General features: G+C 47.2%; 1 long non-coding RNA gene across 1 annotated transcript in view; it reads right to left on the bottom strand.

Moving 5' to 3' along the window:
* LOC138300887 (uncharacterized) overlaps positions 1-20,628 on the bottom strand; it is a 403,056-nt gene that overhangs the window by 372,871 nt on the left and 9,557 nt on the right. The window contains exon 2 of the long non-coding RNA XR_011205038.1: positions 10,561-10,630. This is a non-coding gene — a long non-coding RNA (uncharacterized lncRNA). The remainder of the gene's footprint in view (positions 1-10,560; positions 10,631-20,628) is intronic.

Below are 20,628 nucleotides of genomic sequence, written 5' to 3'. Positions count from 1 at the left end.
GTTGGTCTTCGGTGACCTTGTTCCAACTGCGGTGGGGGATCCGTTGTGGGTGGTGGTGTGTTGTGGGTTTCTTGAAGGAGAAGTGGATGCAGCGGTGATCTGTTCAGTGCAGTTTGGTGGTGTGGCTGAAGGAGACATGATTGCTGGCAGAGAAAATAGGGTTGAGTGTGTGTCCTGCGGAGTGGGCCAGTGTTGTGATGAGCTGTGTTGTTGTCGTTGATGGTCTCGAGGTGGAAGTGTAAGTCCCCGAGGAGTATGTAGTCCGTGGATGCGAGAACATGCGTGTTGATGATGTCAATGATGAAGTCGCTGAACTGCTGTCGGGGGCCGGGGGACCTGTAGACGAGGGTCTCTCAGAGAGTGGTGTTTGGGTCAGTGTGGATCTGGAGGTGCAGGTGTTGGCGGTGCTGAGGGTGTCTTCGGTGCTGGTCGTGATTCTGTGGGTGTTCTTGTGGATGATGGCGATTCCTTTTCCAGGTTTGTTGGAGCGGGCCCTGCGGGTGATCTTGGAGCAGTCCAGGATTGCTATGGCGATGTCAGGTGCTGAGGAGGGGTTTATCCAGGTCTCGGTCAGGAGAGCGACATCTGGGGAGGCTGAATCAAGTAGAGTCCATATCTCTACTACGTGCTTGTGGACGGAGCGGGTGTTGAGGAGGATACATCTGAGATGGTTGCGTCCTGTCTTGGTGGGTGGGTCGTTGGCATGGAGGCTGGTGAAGGTGCAAATCTGGCAGGAGAAGGGTCCGCGGGGGTCTGCGGGGAGGCTGGAAGGCAGGCGGGAGAGCGGCCAGTGTTGAGGGCGCAGAGGGTGGCAGTGTCTTAGTGAAGACATACGTGGCGGTAGTGGGAGGGACAGGAGCCAGAGGTTCTGGTGCTGGGCTCAGTCCAAGCGATACGGCCGCAGAGCGGCCGCCATTAAATAGGAAAGTGGGGGGTAGGAGAGGACAGCAGGGAGGCAGGAGCAGGAGCGAAAAACGGTGCAAAAAAGGGGATGGGGCTGAAAAAAGGGGGCGGGCGCAGCAGTGGCGGGAGTGCAGCATGAGAGAGAGAGGAGGGGGCGGGCCACAGGGGCAGCAGCGGTGGGAGAGAGAGGGGAGAGCGAAAGTGAGAGAGAGAGAGCAGAGTGAGAGAAAAACGAGGAAGAGTGTAGCGCAAAGCAAAAGGAGCACAAAGGGACAGAAGTGAAGCAGAACAGAGAGCTAAGCAGAGAAAAGGAGGAGAGAGGCAGAAGGTAGCCTAGTAGGAAAGCAGAGCTCTCCCACTAAACACCAGGGATGAGGCGCAGGCAGAAGCCTGCGGGTGGAGAAAGGCCTCAAACTCCTGGCAGGGGTCAGGAGTTCCGAGGAGCCAGGGAAAGGGCTCTACTTACAAGGTGGAGCCACTGGAGGCAGAGCAGTGCACTGACTGGTCAGTGATATTGCTAACTGCAGTTAGGGTTTTGAAGAGCACTCACTGAACTAAAAAAAGAAATAAAAACCTAAAAAAGAATCTATTCACTGTCAAGCCAACACTCCTCAAACTAAAAGTTCAGAAATCTAGAAACAAACCAAATGACCTGGGGCAGATTCTTAAGAACTAAACTAAATCATCAGTTAGCATTAACCCTGTTGAATCAAAATAAAATGCATTGTTTTTTAATTACTCATCCTGCCACAATATTGAAAATCTATAAACGCACCTCTTCCAAATCTCCACCAGTTTCTGGATCAGTCCCCCAAGCCAGCATAAAAAATGAGGGGACACACAAAGGGGCATATTTATACTCTGTTTGCGCCGAATGTGCGTCAAAATTTTTGACGCACAATCGGCGCAAACCCTGCCCCATATTTATACTTTGACGTCCGACCCCGCGGGCGTCAAAGTTCCACCATGTGCGTCATTTTTTGGAAGGGGAAACCAGCCTTGCGTTAATTATATGCAAGGTAGGCGTTCCCTTCCAAAAAATGACTTTAAGGCCTGTGCCCCATATTTATACTCTGATGTCATTTTGACGCACAGGAGGGGGCAGGCCTTAAAAAACGGCGCCCAGCCTGATGGGCGCCGTTTTTTAACGCCTGGGTCAGGGCAGGCGTTAAGGGACCTGTGGGCTCAGAAGGAGCCCAGAGGTGCCCTCCAATGCCCCCAGGGACACCCCCTGCCACCCTTGCCCACCCCAGGAGGACACCCAAGGATGGAGGGACCCATCCCAGGGAAGTTGAGGTAAGTTGGGGTAAGTATTTTTTTTCATTTTTTTTTGTGGCATAGGGGGGCCTGATTTGGGCCCCCCTACATGCCACAATGCCCAATGACCATGCCCAGGGGACATAAGTCCCCTGGGCATGGCCATTGGGCAAGGGGGCATGACTCCTGTCTTTGCTAAGACAGTAGTCATGTCAATGGAGGTTGGGCGTAAAAAAAAATGGCGCAAATCGGGTTGAGGCCTGAATTTTGCCTCAGACCTGACTTGCCCCATTTTTTGACGCCCAACCTCAATTTTCCCCTACGCCGGCGCTGCCTGGTGTGAGTCATTTTTTTTTACGCACACCAGTCCGCAGCGCCAGATAACCTCATTCAATAAATAAAGCGCCCGCATGGCGATTTGGAATGGCGTTAGCCAGCGGTAAAATTTTTGACGCACAACTGCGTTGGCGCAGTTGTGCATCAAAAAGTATAAATATGGGCCTTTGTGTTGGGTTTGTGTTACTTTTTTAACACAGACCCAAAGCAAAGTGTTGGGTTGATATTTAAAATCCAACACAAATCATGATTTGCATTGTATTGTGACACAAAGTAACACAACACAGTGCAATATGCTGCCTTGTATTATGTTGCTTCAAGGAGGCGTTCCATAGGTGGTGCATAGGCGATCCCATGCAGCTACCCATGGATTTTGACATAATTCACATCTACAAGCAGGTTTTGTGCATGCAGGAAGAGTCCCTTTCCTGCACAAAATCTATGCAAATCACATTGCAGACACCAGTGGCGTGCTCAGGGGGAGGAGATACAAATAAAATTAATTTAAAAAAATAAAACACTTACCTCGATTGCCGACGCTGCCGCACTACTCCATCTGCTTCTCTGCTGCAGGCCAGGCTCCCAGCCTGCCCTGAACCCAATCCTGACACTGCTCGGAGCAACTTTACGATTGGCTGGGAGCGCCCAGCCAGGGCACTTCCAGGCAGACGGGTAGCCTGTGCATGCTCTCTTCAGCCCAGCAACTGTGTTATTGGGCTGGAGAGAGCCTACTGCGCATGTGTGTTTGGCCAGCCCAAGATGGCCGGCCAAACAAACATGCGCACTGAGGGGGAGTGCTGTTCATTCCCCCTCACTGCTCATCACCCCCGTGGCCCAGCCCCTTGACAAGAAAACGATAATAAGCTTAGTTTATTATAATTTTCTTGTATAGGTTTTGCAGCTGCTGCTGCTGGCAGGGAGCAACACTCCTCTGCCCTAATGGGGGAGCCGCCCCAGCAGAAACGCTTGTACTATGGGGCAGGGGTGGCTGCACTGGCGCATGGCCTCACAAAGTGCCCTACCACATGGAGAGACCAGAACAGCACCATTTCTTTGCTTGCTGCTCTGTGTTGTGTGAACGTTTAGTAAATATCGGCACAGATGTCTAAAGAATATGGGCATGACTGCGGAAAGCATTCAGGTTCAAATCTTCCTGCATGACGTTTAAAGTCCTCACACTGCAACAACTCATTTAAATTCACTCATGCCTTTACATTTCTGGCAGTATGAAAAATGTAAGAACGAAAAAAAAAACTTCCACCATGAAATCAAAATATTCAAATCAAAATCAGTTGCGTCTAAATTTGTTACTGCTCCTGTCCCTCGCTTATGCAACTTGTTTACTCAGCACATCTATAGAACATTGATACCTTCCTGCTCTTTTCTTGTATCTAAACATGTAAACACCTGTATCTTCCCCTCACTGAAATTAATATACTTCTTTCCTATAGAATACCTGTTACGAAATGGTTATCTCCCCTTCCCCAATTTTTCTACTCTCATCACTTATTTGTTAAACACTTTTGTTTACATGATTTATTTCTTTAACTATCTTGCCCCTGCACAGTTAAATATACGCCCGATACCTTCTTTTAGTGCAATTTGTTTCATTGTAAAGTGCCCTGAGACCCGAAGGAGTAATGCAGTGCTATGTTAAAAAAGTAAATAAAAGTAAATGAATAAATATCCTTTAAATGTATTTTGCTATACTTTTTTCTTCCAGATGTTTCTGGCCTGAAAGAATATGTGACCTGTAATTTGAACTTTTCCGACTACAAAGTTATCTGCGACAATCAAAGCTGTATCTGTGTTGGACCCTGCTACCAGCACCCGGGTTACTGTAATTACAGAGGCGACTGCTTTAACCGACAGGAAGGACCCTACTGCCAGTAAGACATGTAAAACCTCCTTCGAATCAACCTCCTAGCTAAGCACCTTGATGCATGACATCTATGCCCAATGTACAAAAACCTAAATGTAATTAATGTAATGTTAAACTGCTACTTAAGTCTCATCGAGGTTCAAGATCGTTATATCAATTTTCTCGCTGTTAACATGTTTGTCTCACTAACCGGACAAAGAGGGAAGTATGTCGGAACAAAGGATGCTGGAACCATGCATGCCTGAACAACGCGGTCGCAACGACGACTGCCTTAACAACGATTTTTCGTTGTAAAGGCATTAGTGAATGGCATGCATGATTCCAGCATGCGACCCCCGTGGCCACACACCCCCGCCCCTAAAAATTACCACAACCCCCCACCCATAAAACCTAAAACCACCCCAACCACCCACCCTGCCCCTAAAACTACCCCAGCCCCCCACCCTGACCCTAAAATTACTGCGGTCCCCCACCCACCCCTAAAACCACCCCAACCCTCCACCCCGCCCCTAAATTACCGCGACTCCCCACCCTGCCCGTAAAACCACCCCAACCCCCCACCCCTAAAACCTAAACTACCACAACCCCCCCACCCCGCCCCTAAAACCTAAAACCACCCCACCCCTAAAATTACCCCGAAACACAAAAAAAACACCCCAACCACCCACCCTCGCCCCTAAAATTACCGCTTCCCCCCACCCCTCACCTAAACTTCATTGTTCGGGAGTCGTGGTTCAGGCTGCTTCCCGACAAAGAGCTTCAAATGAAAGGGCCGTAACTGCCCTGCTAGTCATATTAAGCATGACAGCGTCCTCGTGCTAGTTCACCAAAGAGAGGTTTGCATGACGTGTGACTCTATCAGAACCCTCCCTGCGACTGGAAGAAATGGCTGCACTGAAAATGTTTGCCCAGAAAATGGGTGTAAGCCTGGTTAGGTAAGGAGACTGAGGCCGAGCACCATATCTGGCCTGCAGCCTTTCTCTCCTGTTCCCGGTCTATTCTACTGGCTGGGAGGGCTGTTGTATCATCCTCAGTGTAGCAGACCATAGGCTTGATTTAAAGGAGAGTGTTAAGGGTGCATCTGCCAAAACATGGTGTAATCTCTTCCTGTACCTCCTGCATCTGAACTCCACTTAAATTTTCTGTGATGCAAGACCTGCTGCCAGCAGGGCCTTTTTTGGCTCTGCCATCAGGTTAGCAAGGAAGAGGTGCCAACTCCACATCCACAAGAGGTGATGGACGAGCCGATGCCACATATAGGATCCTTTTATCCCCCAGCAGTATTGGCGGTCGCAACCATGAAATATCACCATGCAAAGAGAGGCCAGCTTTCAACAGAGCCCCAATTTCAGGTGTACTGTCAGTGCCCACGGTTGCTGGCAGAAGTTCCAACATCTGCCATGGGTACTGAGAGAATTCCCACCATGGTATTCACCCCCAAAGTGATTATTTTATTGTTGAGAAACCTTAGCCACTAAAGCGAAGAACAAGGTGTGACTGGCTTATAGGGCAATCTGGCAGTGCTAGAAGGTCTAGTCAGCTTGTGGGCTACTTTTCTGACTGTTTGTGGGCCTATTTAATGGTCTGGTGGGCCGCTTTTTATTGTTGGTTTCCCTCACATTACAACAAACATTGCCTCTATGAAGCACAATGCATACGGGCTTCTAATACTAGCAAGGGCATTTATCTGCCACACTGGTTACCAGAAATTCCACCTCCAGAACCCTAAATCAATCTGCTTATTTTTTGAGACAAAGATTGAGCACCTTTAAACGTCTGTGATGTCTTTCTTCCTTTTGCACAGCTCTGTTCCACTGCCCCACACAGCCTCAGGATCTCCATAATGTGTACCTGTCACTCTGCAACAGTGACACTGAAAACATTCACCATAACAGCATTAGCAAAGTTTAGGCCTGACCTTCTCGAAAGAGGGTTGAAAAGGACATTTGCTGAAGAAGGGCTTTGGTTGTAATTTGCTGCATTTCATCTTTGGAAGCTGACTAAAGTAGTATTATTGCTTTGCAGGTGCTATAGTTTTGGCTATTACCACTATACTGGAAAGCAGTGTGAGCTGTTCGAAAAACATGCTGGGTTCTACTGGGTGCTGTTTGGAGTTTTGGGTGCAGCGCTGCTTCTTCTTCTTGTCATTATTTTGGCTGTCATCTTCTTTCGACAAAAGAGAGTATCCTGGTATGTATTTAGGACATGCGGGAAGCCGCTGTGCTTTAATGTTGTCTATACTTAGCTGAATTACTAATAAACAATGTTTTAAATGGGCCGGTACTGTCCGGTACTGAGTACCGGTACTTTTTCATTTTGAGAGCGAGAGTTCCTGCACTCCTCAAGAAAAACGTAATACTTTTCATTGCAGAGTACCGTTACTTCTATTTTTCTATTTCAAGCAATGTAAACAATGGGATTGATGTTGTCGAATTTGGGGGATTCAAGGGAGACACTAGCCCTCCCCAGCCTCCGCCCTTTGTGTGCACTTCAGGTTAGGCACATCTCCGAAGCAGGTGCATCATTCCATCGAGCTATCTTAAACATATATACAAGTATATTAAGTAACTGGTGTTAAAGGTAACTAAAACTAGAACATTTACATTGTATCACGTTGGTGTCAATGTTTCAAAAAGGCAAGACAAATGTTTGATTCTACACATTGTAGCTATTTTCTGAGTGTGGCATTCCCCTCCATCCGTTTCAGCTGATCTGCTGTTGCAAGGAAGTCCATAGATTACTCGATCTCCAGATCTGCCTTGATCTTTGTAAGGGGTCGAACGGCTAGGTGACAGTAGGAGAAAGGTCACTGACCATGTAGCGTTATCCTTGGGTGGGATCCTGGTCTGCCCGACCGCGTGAGTTCGCATCAGTAAAATAGAGTGCATATCAGTCATGAGCAATGTGCACAAGCACATCCTGGCTGCCTCCCAACACTTTCCTATGGCAAACAGGAGCACTGAACCCTCTCCCCCACTCTGTAATTGTCAGCAGCCTCCCCTTCCCTGGACGCCACCCCCAACCCACAGTGGTCCCTGGCTTCCATTTTCCACCGGCTCAATGTGAAAAAAATGTGAGTGGATAAGGCCCATTATTCCACATGGAATGGGGATCATCATGCAGATTTGTACCCAGTATTATTGAGTCTGCATGTTATTTCCCGTTCCCGGTAAAATACGTTGTAGCAGGGTGGTTCAAGGGAAGAATTACCATCCAGAATAGGTACTTCCGGCTCCAGCAATTCGGGTGAACCTCCAGGACCTAACTCATGATCCAGAGTTTTGATATGAATTATGATGAACCTAACGCTGCCCAAACATAAGGATTCACCGAGATAAACTGGTTTCAGCAAGAGTAACTTTGGCTCACCCTTCCTAGCTTGACCTAAGTAGCAAAGCAAACCATGGAAATATGCTTGAATGACATGTTACAAACGACCGAGAGTTAAAGACAGTTAAAAAAACTTAAATAATTACAACAAGTTTGAATAAAAAATATAATGAAAACAGTTGAAAAATGTTTGGAAAGTGAAGAAAATGTATAAGGTGTTCCCAGGTTATGGGAGAAGAAAACAAAATTCAAACAGAATGAATGGTAAATAAAAATAGTGAAAACTGTCCTGCAGAGTTGGAGTTAGGCTCTTTTTGAGCGCTGACCGGCGGGTACCTACAGACCGTTATTGCCTACTGGATGGTATTCTAATGCTTGAGATATAAAAGAAGAATTAAGATATTAATGATAACCCATAACTAAAACATTTGGGCTAATAGGGAGGTCTGTAAGTACTTCTTTAGTTAGACTACACTGTGTTAGTTATTAATATTTTTCACCTCACGCTGTCAGTCTGGGGTCTTGATTTTGCGCAAGGGCAACCCAGAGAAGCAGGGAAGGGAGTGAGTAATATTTGTGTGCCTCCCGTAATGGGGGCAGATTGAAAAACTGGGCGCAGAAGCTGTTTGTGCCAGATTTTCCACTTTACACCATACTCATAGTGAGTCTGAGATCTGTTTTCGATCCTTCCATGCATGGGATAATTTGTAAGCCTAGCTATTACTACTGGGGGCAAAGAAAGTGGGAAAAGAAAAAGGCTTTGTAATCAATTTCTTTGTTCAGTTGCCAAGTTTGGACCATACCAGTCAGAATCTGGCTTTATTGACAACGTTGCTAACCACTTTCCTGGTAGTCATTGAGAAAGATAAACATGGGAAGCCATAGCAGAGGGCATGCATCGGCCATGTTCTGAAGTCCAATGAAGGCAACAATGGATGGGCCTTTGTGGAGGATTGGTGATCCGTAGTGTGTGTTTCAAACAGACTATTAGCAAATAAGGAGTCACTTATAGGAGTCAGGAACGGTGAAGCACAGGAAGTGTGACTAATGAGAAAATTTCCAAACTATTGTGTTCACAAACCACACATTTGGCTCCACTTCAAACGGCTCCCTTTCTTCCAAAACATGGAACATTTTGTCACAATGGATACAATCCATCAAGCTGCATGAAACAAGAAGAGACCTGCCTCGTAAACTTCTTAATCTCCAATAGTGTGCTGCCACCCTCAGGTTTTTATTAGACGCTCTCAAAGTAAAGCCAAGCACTGGAATATGCAGGCCAGTCACATCACGTTGAGGAGTGGGAAGTTATTTCTAAAACATCACTAACATCCTGAGGCTTGGGGGCACTTGCGAAGTTTCATTTGTGGAGAAAACATCATACACGTATGTTTCACTGGAACAAATAAGAAAAACCTTTCAGTTAACAGAAGAGTTCTCACCTAAAAACTTTTTGGGGAGGGAATTTTTGCCTGCGGGCCCAGCACTTCAAATTTTACAAACATTGTAATCTCCATGAAGTCCAAAAAACTCGTAAAGTTTTATGTGAGAAATTCAAATTTTGCAGTTAATCATGGCGCATTTTTTGCCATGTTCTCAGCTAGTCAATAGAATCCTATTTATGGCTGAGGGCCACGTAAAAGGCAACGAATAGAAATGACTCAAGGTAAACAGTGCTTTAGAGGCCCCTGTACTTTTGCCCCTGCCCTCCCTGCATGATCCCTGAGACCAGGGGAAGGAAAGGGAGTGCCTCGAGTATCAAAGGGCATGTCAGGGACAACAGCTTCTACCCACTGGTGCCCCTTATTGACGGCTCTGGTTGAGATCAAACTGCCTCGGTGAGGAGGTATGCATTTTACCGACCCATACAGAGAGAATCCTGTATCCAAGGGGCGCTGCATCTGTTGTTCGGAACTCAAGGCATTTTTTAGTATTCAATATAAAGTTTGACCATTTTAGCACACACATATGTTGGCAACTTTACTCGTATACATTTGGTATTAACACTGGTTCTTTTTGCATATATCTGTAATAGCACTGATAACATTTAACGTGTACCCAATTTCTGCCTTTGCCTTTTCAGCGTTTCTAGTATGAAAAGCTTCTGGAAGAAATCAGGAGCAGGGTTATGTCAAAAGATAAAGTGAATGTAGAACACGACAAAGAACGGAGCAGAAATTCTACTCTTTGCTCCATTGCAGGGAAATGACAATGACCTAGAAAGACACACACCAAATGGCATCGATGTCACAAAAAGGATCGATTGTGAGAGTATTGTGTTCGCAATACCTAAATGTGATGTCCTGCTGTTATACAGACGCACTGAGACAGCACCAATGACAAGAAAGAAAGAAACAGTGGGCAGTGAAAAGTGAAAGACAAGGATTGCCCCACGGAAACTTGGAACTCTGTGCTATGTCCACGTCGATGGACTTTTATCTGAAACTGGGTCTGAAATCACAAATTCACTAACTTCTCAATAACAGTGAGGCAGCTTTTTCCCCCACAGTAATGAGAGAGAGGGGCAGTTTGCAAACCATGAAGATTTATTAACAAATGATTAAAATTACAATCAGAATGAAATCAGATCATTTCCAAGTCGGTAATCACCTTAGTACAGCATTTGTGAATTTACTCCAGGCAGGTCAAGATAAGCATCGCAAGAACAAGTTATTAAAAAAAACGTATATGCAAAGTTAGATATATTCCGTTCCCGTGAAGTGAAACTACCTAATGCTGAGCTAAGACTGTGGTAAAGCATGGGAAATTATAAGAACGGGTTTCTGCAAATATAAAACTGAAAATGGAACCAAACGAAAGGTCCCAGTCAGGAAAAGGGGAAGTGTACTTACTCTAGAATGCAAGTCTGTAAGCAGAAGTATAGAGTGCATTGAGCCTCAAGAAAGGGGAAGAGACGTCCATCTGCAAAAGGAGTACAGGGGCAAGTCTGACTAAATGAAGACAAATTCACACACTTGAAATTTCGTCTAAGTGATACTTTGCACAGTTTATCACCAAGTAAGAACCAATCAAAATTAAACACCCGGGGTGAGCTCAGTGTCGGCCTCCTTCTCCAAGGATAGTACAATGCCAGATTCTTTAACCACCTAGTTTGCCTCCCATCCCGTGCAGCTGTGGAAAATCATTGTCAAACCAATCATTTGCAACAAACGTGACCGGTTATATGACGGAACACCGAATTTTAAACTACTACTAACCTTAACAACGAGGTCAGGACACCGACCTCGTCTTTACTACTAATGATTTTACCACAAATGCCTTTACAACGATATTTCGTTGTAAAGGCATTCCTGATAAAATCATTAACAATAGGCACCATTCACCCTACATCCCTCACCCCACCCCCCCAACCCCACCCCAAAACCTAAAACCCCCTGACCACCCACCCCCTCCCCAAAACCTAAAACCCCCCACTTACCTGAGTCGTCACCTTGTCATCTGCGTCGTCCTCCTCAGCCGACTCCCTTGTTTGTACCTTAACCATGCATATTCGTTGTTCAGGACATGCGTGGTTAAGGCACAAAATAACGAAGTTTTGGTTAAAGAAAGCGTTGTTCCGCTTTCGTTAACCAGGACTTCGTTATAACAAATTCGGCATAAAGGATGTTTCCCAACGTGACCTTCATACAGTAAACTAACAGAAATTTATGTAGTTAATGAAAACACAGTGACTCAGGTGCCTGGATCAGAAAGGAAGTTATGCACAGCAAGCAATAATACAATGTTTTATTTTTAAAATGGAGTTTGGCTTCCAAGGCCTACACCCACTTGTCAATGTTAAAATGTACATCCCAACTATGGGTAGTCAAAAATATATAAACCACTTGCTTCGCTAAAAACTAAGTGCAAAATAACGTGTGCACACATACAAGTAATGGCTATGTGGGTCACATGTTAGCATCTTTTTAAGCACAAACAATGATGGTGCTTCACCAGTAGCCCTGAGGTCAAAAAAAGCAAGTGTTGAGTGGTTATCGATAAGGCATGTCACAAGGGTTGAGCAGTCACTGATAACACACTTGTATATGCAGTGATGTTACAGGAGGCATGGTTAAATGGGCACAGATGTCACAAGTGGCAAATGTTGAGTCTGCAGTGACGTCACAAGAAGCAGGGGCTGAGCATGTCCAAATACGTGCAAGTTACACGTTGAATGAGAATTGATGAAACAAGATGCATTAATTGAGTAGGTGTTGAAGGTCTCTGAACTAATGGTTCAAGCGTGTGTGGAAAGAATGAAAACATAGGGTTGGATGTGGATGGTTTGTAATGATAGCCTATAGCTTGTAACTTTTCAAAAACCGGGTTCAAATACATGGCAACAGTGTGATCAAGAATTGCACTTCACTGTAATTTTCAGAATTGCATTTGTCATTTATTGGCCTTCCGTTCAATGCTCCTTTCCTCTTTGTGTGAAATATATTTTACAGTGTTCATTTTAAGTATTGGATTAAAAGAAGTTGCATAAACATAAACATGTATGAATTTGGTTGGATGAGAGCATCTTTGAAACAAAATTAGTTTCAGATCAGCTGAGCCAAGGGTCGCTTAATTCAGCTCCCAAGTGTGAAGGATTCCCTGTTATCTGGATAATGTACAAAGTTATGGAGTGACAATGTTTGAAGCCAATTAGTAAGATGGTGTGAGCTTCCACGGGTATGGCGGCGTCAAAAGACATGTCTAGTATTTTTGACTGTAGAAACTACTATCAGAGCTCTCAAGTTTTGAAATTTCGTAAGACTGGGACTAATTCGCATATTTGATGACACGAACTTCGACATTAATAACATGAGAAGTGACCGCTGACATGATAAAAAATAACTAAAGATAAATATAAAATAAATACAATGATTGTACAACTTCCCCAAAAAAGACTTTGGGTTTCAAAACGAAAGGAGCAGCATCCTGGTGTGTCCAAAGCATCTGCTGACATTATTTTAACCATTGTGTAGGAGGAATTCCATTATGGTGGAATTGCCTCTTGGAGTCTTTATAGCACCCAGGAGCTGCTCTACACTTGGGGCCATATTTAGGGCCATATTTATACTCTGTTTGCGCCGGATTTGCGTAGTTTTTTTTTACGCAAATTCGACGCAAAACGAACTCCATATTTATACTGTGGCGTTAGACGCATCTAGCGCCAAAGTTCATGGAGTTTGCGTCATTTTTTAGCGTGGACACCTTCCTTGCGTTAATGATATGCAAGGTAGGCGTTCCCGTCTAAAAAATGACTCCGAGGCATGTGCGCCGTATTTATACTCCCGGGCAAAAATGCCGCTTTTGCATCATTTTTTAGCGCCTGGTCAGGGCAGGCGTTAAGGGACCTGTGGGCTCAGAAGGAGCCCAGAGGTGCCCTCCCATGCCCCCAGGGACACCCCCTGCCACCCTTGCCCACCCCAGGAGGACGCCCAAGGATGGAGGGACCCACCCCTGGGACAATAAGGTAAGTGCTGGTAAGTATTTTTTTTTGTGGCATAGGGGGGCCTGATTTGTGCCCCCCTACATGCCACTCTGCCCAATGACCATGCCCAGGGGACAGAAGTCCCCTGGGCATGGCCATTGGGCAAGGGGGCATGACTCCTGTCTTTGCTAAGACAGGAGTCATTTCAATGGGGGTTGGGAGTAAAAAAAAATGGCGCAAATCGGAATGAGGCGAAAATTTTGCCTCAGCCTGACTTGCCCCATTTTTTGACGCCCAAGCTCCATTTTCCCCTACGCCGGCGCTGCCTGATGTAAGTCATTTTTTTTCACGCACACCAGGCAGCTCCGCCGGCTAACGCCGGCTAACGTCATTGAATAAATACGGCGCCCGCATGGCACTTCAGAATGGCGTTAGCCGGCGTTCAATTTTTTGACGCACAACTGCGTTGGCACAGTTGTGCGTCGAAAAGTATAAATATGGCCCTTGGTTTTCCAGTGCAATCACTTCAAAGCAGGAGAGATATATATTAGCCAGTTGCGAGAGCTCAACCTGATCACACAAATCTTTGAGTCTCACTTCCAATGAGCAAGACTTGAGGACTCCGTACTATCCACAGACCCTGAAGAACAAGTTACTTACCTTGTGCTACGCATTATCTGGTAGAGACTCTATCTAGCTGCAGATTCCTTACATTGAATTCCCTGGCGTCAGCTTCGAATCTGGAATCTTTTTGCAGAGCAATACCCTGTGCGCGCCGTCCGGTGGCGTTGTTCAGATCTGCATGTATTGTCCGGCTCTGCGTGGCTTCTTCAGATTCGTTGGAGCTGTCCGGGATAGCACGAACGCCTATAAAGGCATCACCGGCCCACGTAGGTCAGTTCTTTTATCCACAAAATTCCACGCCAGAAGCGCAGAGTCATGGATAGAACCAACATTTTGTCTGTACAAAACTAGTGCCCTGAAAGGGATAAACCCTCACCCTACTGGAGATATCCACAGAGCAGGGAGGCATGGGTGGGTGTAAGGAATCTGCAGCTAGATAGAGACTCTACCAGATAATGTGTTACTGAAGATAAGTATCTTGTTCATCTGATAGAGACGTCTAGCTGAAGATTCCTTACCTTTGAATAGATACCCAAGCCATAACCTCCTGGCAGTGGGCCACAGATAATGCCCATCTCTTTGTCCAGGCAGTAATATTTTGCAAATGTGTGCAAAGATGCCCCCGTTGCTGTCTGACAGATGTCCGGGACTGGTACATCCCGACCTAGCGCAGTGGTAACAGCTTTGCCACTGGCAGAATAAGCTCGCAATCCCTCAGGAGGCTGCTTCTTGGCCAATGCATAGCAGATTTTGATGCAGAGAACAACCCAGCACGAAATGGTTCGCTTCTGCACTGCCCGACCTCTTTGCTCCAAGATACCCCACAAAGAGTTGGTCATCTACCCGGAAGTCTTTTGTGCGGTCAAGATAGAACGACAATGCTCTTTTTGGTTCCAGTCGGTGGAGTCGTTCCTCTTCCTTAGAGGGATGCAATGGAGCAAAGAAGGTGGGCAGGGTGATGTTCTGACCCAGATGAAATGGGGTCACCACCTTGGGGAGGAAAGAGGCACGAGTTCTGAGTACCACCTTGTCAGGATAGATAGTGAGATACGGTGGCTTTGATGAAAGAGCTTGCATCTCACTCACCCTCCTGGCAGATGTTATCGCCACCAAGAAGGCTGTCTTGATGGTGAGCAGCCAGAGGAACAGTTGTGCAAAGGCTTGAACGGAGCGCACATCAGAAATATGATGACCAGATTTAAGTCCCATTGGGGCATAACAAAGGGCGTAGGGGGAAACATATGTACAAGCCCTTTGAGGAATCTATGTACAATGGGGGATTTAAACAGAGAAGGCTGATCAGACAGCCGAAGAAATGCTGATAAGGCAGAAAGATAGCCCCTGAGAGTCCCCAAGGCAGAACCCTGCTGGGCAAGGGAAAGAATGAAAAGAAGAATATCAGAAAGAGAAGCAGAAAGAGGATCAATAGACGTTTCTGCACAATAATATACAAAGCGTTTTAGTAGGGGGATGCCTGGCTGCCAAAATACCTTTACAGATGTCGGGAGGACGGTAAAAAGCCATCAACTGCTGCCACTCAATCTCCACACATGAAGGTGCAGAGTTGACAGGTTCGGGTGGAGAACCCTCCCCTGCTGCTGCGACAGAAGATCCTCCTGTAGGGGCAGGCTGATCGGAGGACTGATGCTCATTTTGAGAAGCTCGGGATACCAGACTGTTCATGTCCAATCCGGAGCCACTAAGATGACTTGGGCCCGGTCGTTCTTGATCTTCTTGAGAACTCTAGGCAGAAGTGGTATGGGCGGAAAAGCGTACAGGAGGCCTGAATTCCACTTGCGTCGAAAAGCCTCACCAAGCGATTGCCGCATTGGAAACCCCAACACGCAATACTGCTGACATTGCGAGTTCGCTGCGGAGGAGAACAGATCTAACCAAGGCTCTCCCCACTGCTGAAAGAGTCCTTGGAGATACCATTCGTGATCTGCTAGGCATCGATGGTTGAGTTTGTCCGCCCTTGCGTTCAGAGAACCTGCCAGGTGTTGAACCACCAAGGTTATGCCCTGCTGTTCCAGCCATGTCCAGAGACGCAGAGCCTCTTGACAAAGGGTCCATGACCCCACAACACCCTGCTTGTTGCAGTACCACATTGCGGTGGCTTTGTCCATGAACACCTGCACTATCTTCCCTTTCACACAGGAATAAATGCTTTCAATGCCAGTCGGATCACCCAGTGCTCCAGCAAGTTGATATGGGGTCCAGAGTCCGCTGGAGACCAGAGACCTCTGATCTCCGCCTCTCCCAGAGGGCCGCCCCATCCCAGAAGAGACGTATCCGTCACTACTGTAAGATCTGGTTGGGGAAGAGAGAGGAGTCTGCCTCTGACCCAATCGCAGTTAACCAACCACCACTGCAGGTCTTTTGCAGTTCCCTCCGAGCTCTGCACTGTGCCGGTAAGATTTCCTTGATGCTCTGCCCACTGGACCTTCAGGTCCCACTGCAGAGCCCTTATAAGCCATCTGGCATGTTTGGCTAATAGGATGCAGGAAGCCATGAGTCCCAACAGCCTCAGAGTCTGTTTCACCAAAATCCAGACTACAGGCCGAAACATCTGTATCATAACCTGAATATCCTGGACTGGCTGCTCGGGAGGATAAAACCGAAACTGCACTGTGTCCAGACCAGCCCTGATGAAAGGGAGCTTCTGAAAGGGAGTCAGGTGTGACTTCAGCACGTCTATAGTGAACCCAGTGAATGCAGGAGGTGCGCCGTAATCTTAAGGTGGGTGACGAGAGCCTAGGGCGTAGAAGCCTTCAACAGCCAGTGGAGGTAGGGGAAGACTGAAATCCCTAACGTGCGCAGATGACCTGTCACCACCGCCATCACCTTGGTGAGCACCCGAGGGGTACTGGTGACAGCAAAGGGGAGCACGGTAAACTGAAAGTGCTCGTGGCCAACCTTGAACCACAAGTAACGCCTGTGTGCGGGCAGGATGGGGATGTGAAAATACGCATCCTGCAAGTCCAATCCTACCATCCAGTCTCCTTGGTCTAGGGCAGACAAGACCTGAGCAAGAGTGAGCATCTGGAATTTCTCCTTTTTGAGGAAGAGATTGATGCCCCTTAAATCCAAGATAGGGCGAAGGCCCTTGTTCTTCTTTGTAATCAGAAAGTAGCTGGAATATCAACCACTGCCTACTTCTGACATCAGGACCCTTTCTATGGCTCCCTTGGCCAAGATGAAATGATCCTCCATCAGCCATTCTCTCAGTGAAGGGATAGAGGGAGGGAAAGACTGGAAGGGGAGGGAATAGCCCTTCTGTATGATCTGCAAGACCCATTTATTCAATGTTATGGACCAAAATCAAACCCTCCCTCAAACTGGATGAGCATGGTCTTTCAGAACCATACTAGGAGGGCTTGAGTGTAGTGGAAGTGGGGGGCTGGGTGGTGGCCAACCTGTGGCTAAACCCTCTGGGTCTGAGGGTACCATGACCTCATCCTCACACTGGATGCTGTGAAGCTGGAGGATAGTGGCTAACCTGTGGTTGGCGTGGTACCCCACCCCTCCCGAAGCCTTGAAAGGGGCAATAGGCAGACTCCTGGTGAGCGGGCGCCGGTAGGTCCAAGGATCTGGCCATGGCTCGAGAATCCTTGAACTGCTGAAGCGCTGAGTCTGCCTTCTCTCCAAAAAGACGTGAGCCATTGAAGGGCATGTCTATCAGATGTACTTGGACATCCCCCGAAAAGCCAGAGGTATGCAGCCAGGCGTGGCGACGAAGGGCTACTGTTGAGGAAATCGCCCTGCCCAGCGAGTCAGTCGTGTCCAAACCACACCGAATGGTAAACTTGGCTGCATCTCTCCCATCCTTGACATCTCGGGTGAGAGTGTCCCATATGCCCTCCACGATCTGGGGCAGCACCTGTGCCACCGTATCCCAGGCATGAGGTGTTCACAGACCTCAATGACAGGCTGGAGGAAGAAAACATCTTCTTCCCAAGTTGGTCCAGCCTCTTGGATTCCCTGTCCAGGGAAGCCGAAGGGAAGGCATAACAGGATGTGGATGCTTGGACCACCACGCTCTCTGGGGTGGGGTGTTGGGTGAGGAAACTAGGGTCGGTAGGGGGTGGTCGATGGCAGCGGCCAGTTGTCCTATTCACAGGAGCCCCTGTGCTTGGTTTGGACCACGTACCCAGCAGGGCACCAGTAAGGGCTTCATTAAGGGGTAACATTGGCTCCAATGTAGCAGCCCCGGGCTGAAGCGACTCTGTCAGGATGTTAGTCATGACCGGCACCGTAGGTAACTCCAGGTCCAAGACCTCAACCGCTCTAAGCACCACCATGGCGTATGATGCTCCCTCCTCTATAGCCACAGAAGGAGATGAGAGCATACCAGTATCTGGAGAAGTATCCAGTCCGCTGACTTCCCCTAGTTCCTCTTACCAGTCCTGCCTCTCTAATCCATATTCCAAAGGGTCCTCAGATCCCTCCCATTCCTCACCTGTGCCTGGCTAATCAAAATGAGCCTCAGGCTCTGATCTGGGCCTAGTCGGCACAGTCGAAGTCGGAATCGACATTGTGTGACGTCGTACCGGCTATGGATCATCTGGAATGAGGATGGGGCTACCACCACCAGTGGGCACCGGCAGTGGGGGATCATCGATGTTGGACCCGGCACCAGAGGAGGCTAACTTTGTGGAACCTGTGCTGGTCCGGATCTGATATCAGATCTGGGGTCGTCAACGGCGCCGAGGCCGAAGCCGCCGGCATCAAACCTGATGGGGCCCCTACTATCCCCCCGGGGTCCGAGGAACCACCCGTGAGGGCAGCCTGCTCAAAAACGAGGCACATAGCTTCGTAGAAGTCTTTAATTTGAGCAGGGATCGCTAGAAGTCTCTATCAGATAAGTAAAACATCACTTTAATGTCTTTTAAAAATTTGCTATTACCATAGCAAAAAAAGCTGGCTAACTCAACCTGTCTGGCTTGCACTGTTTGACTAGCTCTGCAAAAAATTACTTACGGAGAGTCATCTTCAGTTTAGGGGCTCTAGGCCAATGCAGCTGGTATGACTTAGAATCTCTGGTGTTAACCTCTATGGGGATTGCAAAAGCTGCTCTGTTGCTGACAGATCTGCTCTGGCTGAGTGTGGTAAGGTTCTACTTTACCACAGCATCAAAGCCATAATGTAAAGTCAGTGGCACAGTGTAAACATCTGCAAAATGCCATGACCCTGACAAATCTCATGAGCACTTGTAAGGTTCAGCTTATGCTGTATATCCAGATGCAAAAACATGTGAATTTAGGATGACCCTCCTTACCCAAGCACTGTCTCAGTATTCTATGTAGAGTAAAGGATATCTGTTAGACCTGGCATTCTTGGCATGGTTTTCGCCTAACATTTTGCCTTCAACACTCCTGTTTTGTGGACTTTGATTTAGCTGGCTTTAGGACTCTGCACACTTTACCTCTGCTAACTAGTGCTTAAGTGACTGTGCTCCCTCCTTGAAACATTGTAGAACTGGCTTAAACCCAATTGGCATATTTAATTTAATTGTAAGTCCCTAGTAAAGTAGCAGTACCTGTGCCAGGGCCTGTTTTTTAAATGCTATAGTGGATCGGCAGCACTGATTGTGCCACCCACTTAAGTTGTACTTTAAATGTGTCTCAGCTCTACCATTGCAGCCTGTGTGTGCAGTTTTTAAACTACTATGTCGACCTGGGGAAATAAGCTATTTGTCAGGCTCAAACCATCCTTTTTAACACATGTCATCTCTAGGGTAGGACATGGACAGCCAAGAGGTCAGGATGCAGTGTATTTAAAAATTGGGACATGTACTTTTTGTTTTACTCGCCCTGGTAGTGAAAGACTCTTAACTTAGTTTTTCACTACTGCAAGGCCTTTTTCTCCCACAGGATAACATTGGAGTCACCTTATTACATCCAATAAGCTGTTACTTCCAATTGGAACCAGGTTGACAGTTCAAATTTGGTGCCTACAACTGTAATTAAAAACTGCCTTTAATGGTAAAGTTGGATTTTTAATCATATTTCTGAAAATGCTACTTTTAGAAAGTTGGCATTTCCTTGTCCTAACCATTTGGTGCCTGCAGTCTGATCCTGGCCCACATGGCGAGGTGTAGCTGGAGCTGGCTGTTGGTCTTTATGTATTGCTCCCAGACAGTGAGACAAAGGGACACTAGGTAATGGCAAGATGGGCCAGGACAGGGAGAAATGGATGCCTGACACCTCAGTGGTGGTGGCGGCGGGGGGGGGTGGAAACCTTTAGAAGCTTTCTCCAATTCAAAGGAAGGCCCAGGTATAAATATTGGATCCCAGGCACCAACTCTTCAGTACAATTCTGGATCTGTAAATACTCTGCCAGGAACAAGGACTGCCCTGCAGCTCAAAAGACTGCCACTCTGATGGACTGCTACCCTGAAGGATTGCTGCCTTGCTGTGGTGAGCTGTTGCCTGCTACCATTTTGCCTGGGTAAGAAGGACTTGAACTGCATCTGTTGGACCCAGGATCACAGAGAGACTCTAAGGGCTAGTTGACTGGCCTCCTTACTAGAACCTCAGGGACACAAGGCTCCAATTACCTTGATTCCAACAACTGGACTCTGCCTTGTGTGAGTCCTATTCTGTCAAGTGGTGCCACCCCAGCCATGGATCCTTGAAAGTGGGCCTGAAGGTGCTCTGCCAGCCTGTCTGTGGATCCAGCAGAACCAACACATCTCCTCTGCTGCACAGCACAATCCCGAGCAGAACAGACGCGTTGTCCCTGCTGCAAGGGTTCTCCCAGTGCAAGGACTCCACATCACCCACACAGCTCACATCTGAACTGCCATGTCAGAAGTTTCACTGACGTAGGCCCTCGCTTCACAAAACCCTTGTCGACGGCTGCCTCGATAATG

Source organism: Pleurodeles waltl, chromosome 6 (genome assembly GCF_031143425.1).
Source record: "Pleurodeles waltl isolate 20211129_DDA chromosome 6, aPleWal1.hap1.20221129, whole genome shotgun sequence".
Classification (NCBI taxonomy): Eukaryota; Metazoa; Chordata; class Amphibia; order Caudata; family Salamandridae; genus Pleurodeles; species Pleurodeles waltl.
This window is presented reverse-complemented; position numbering and strand designations above follow the sequence as displayed.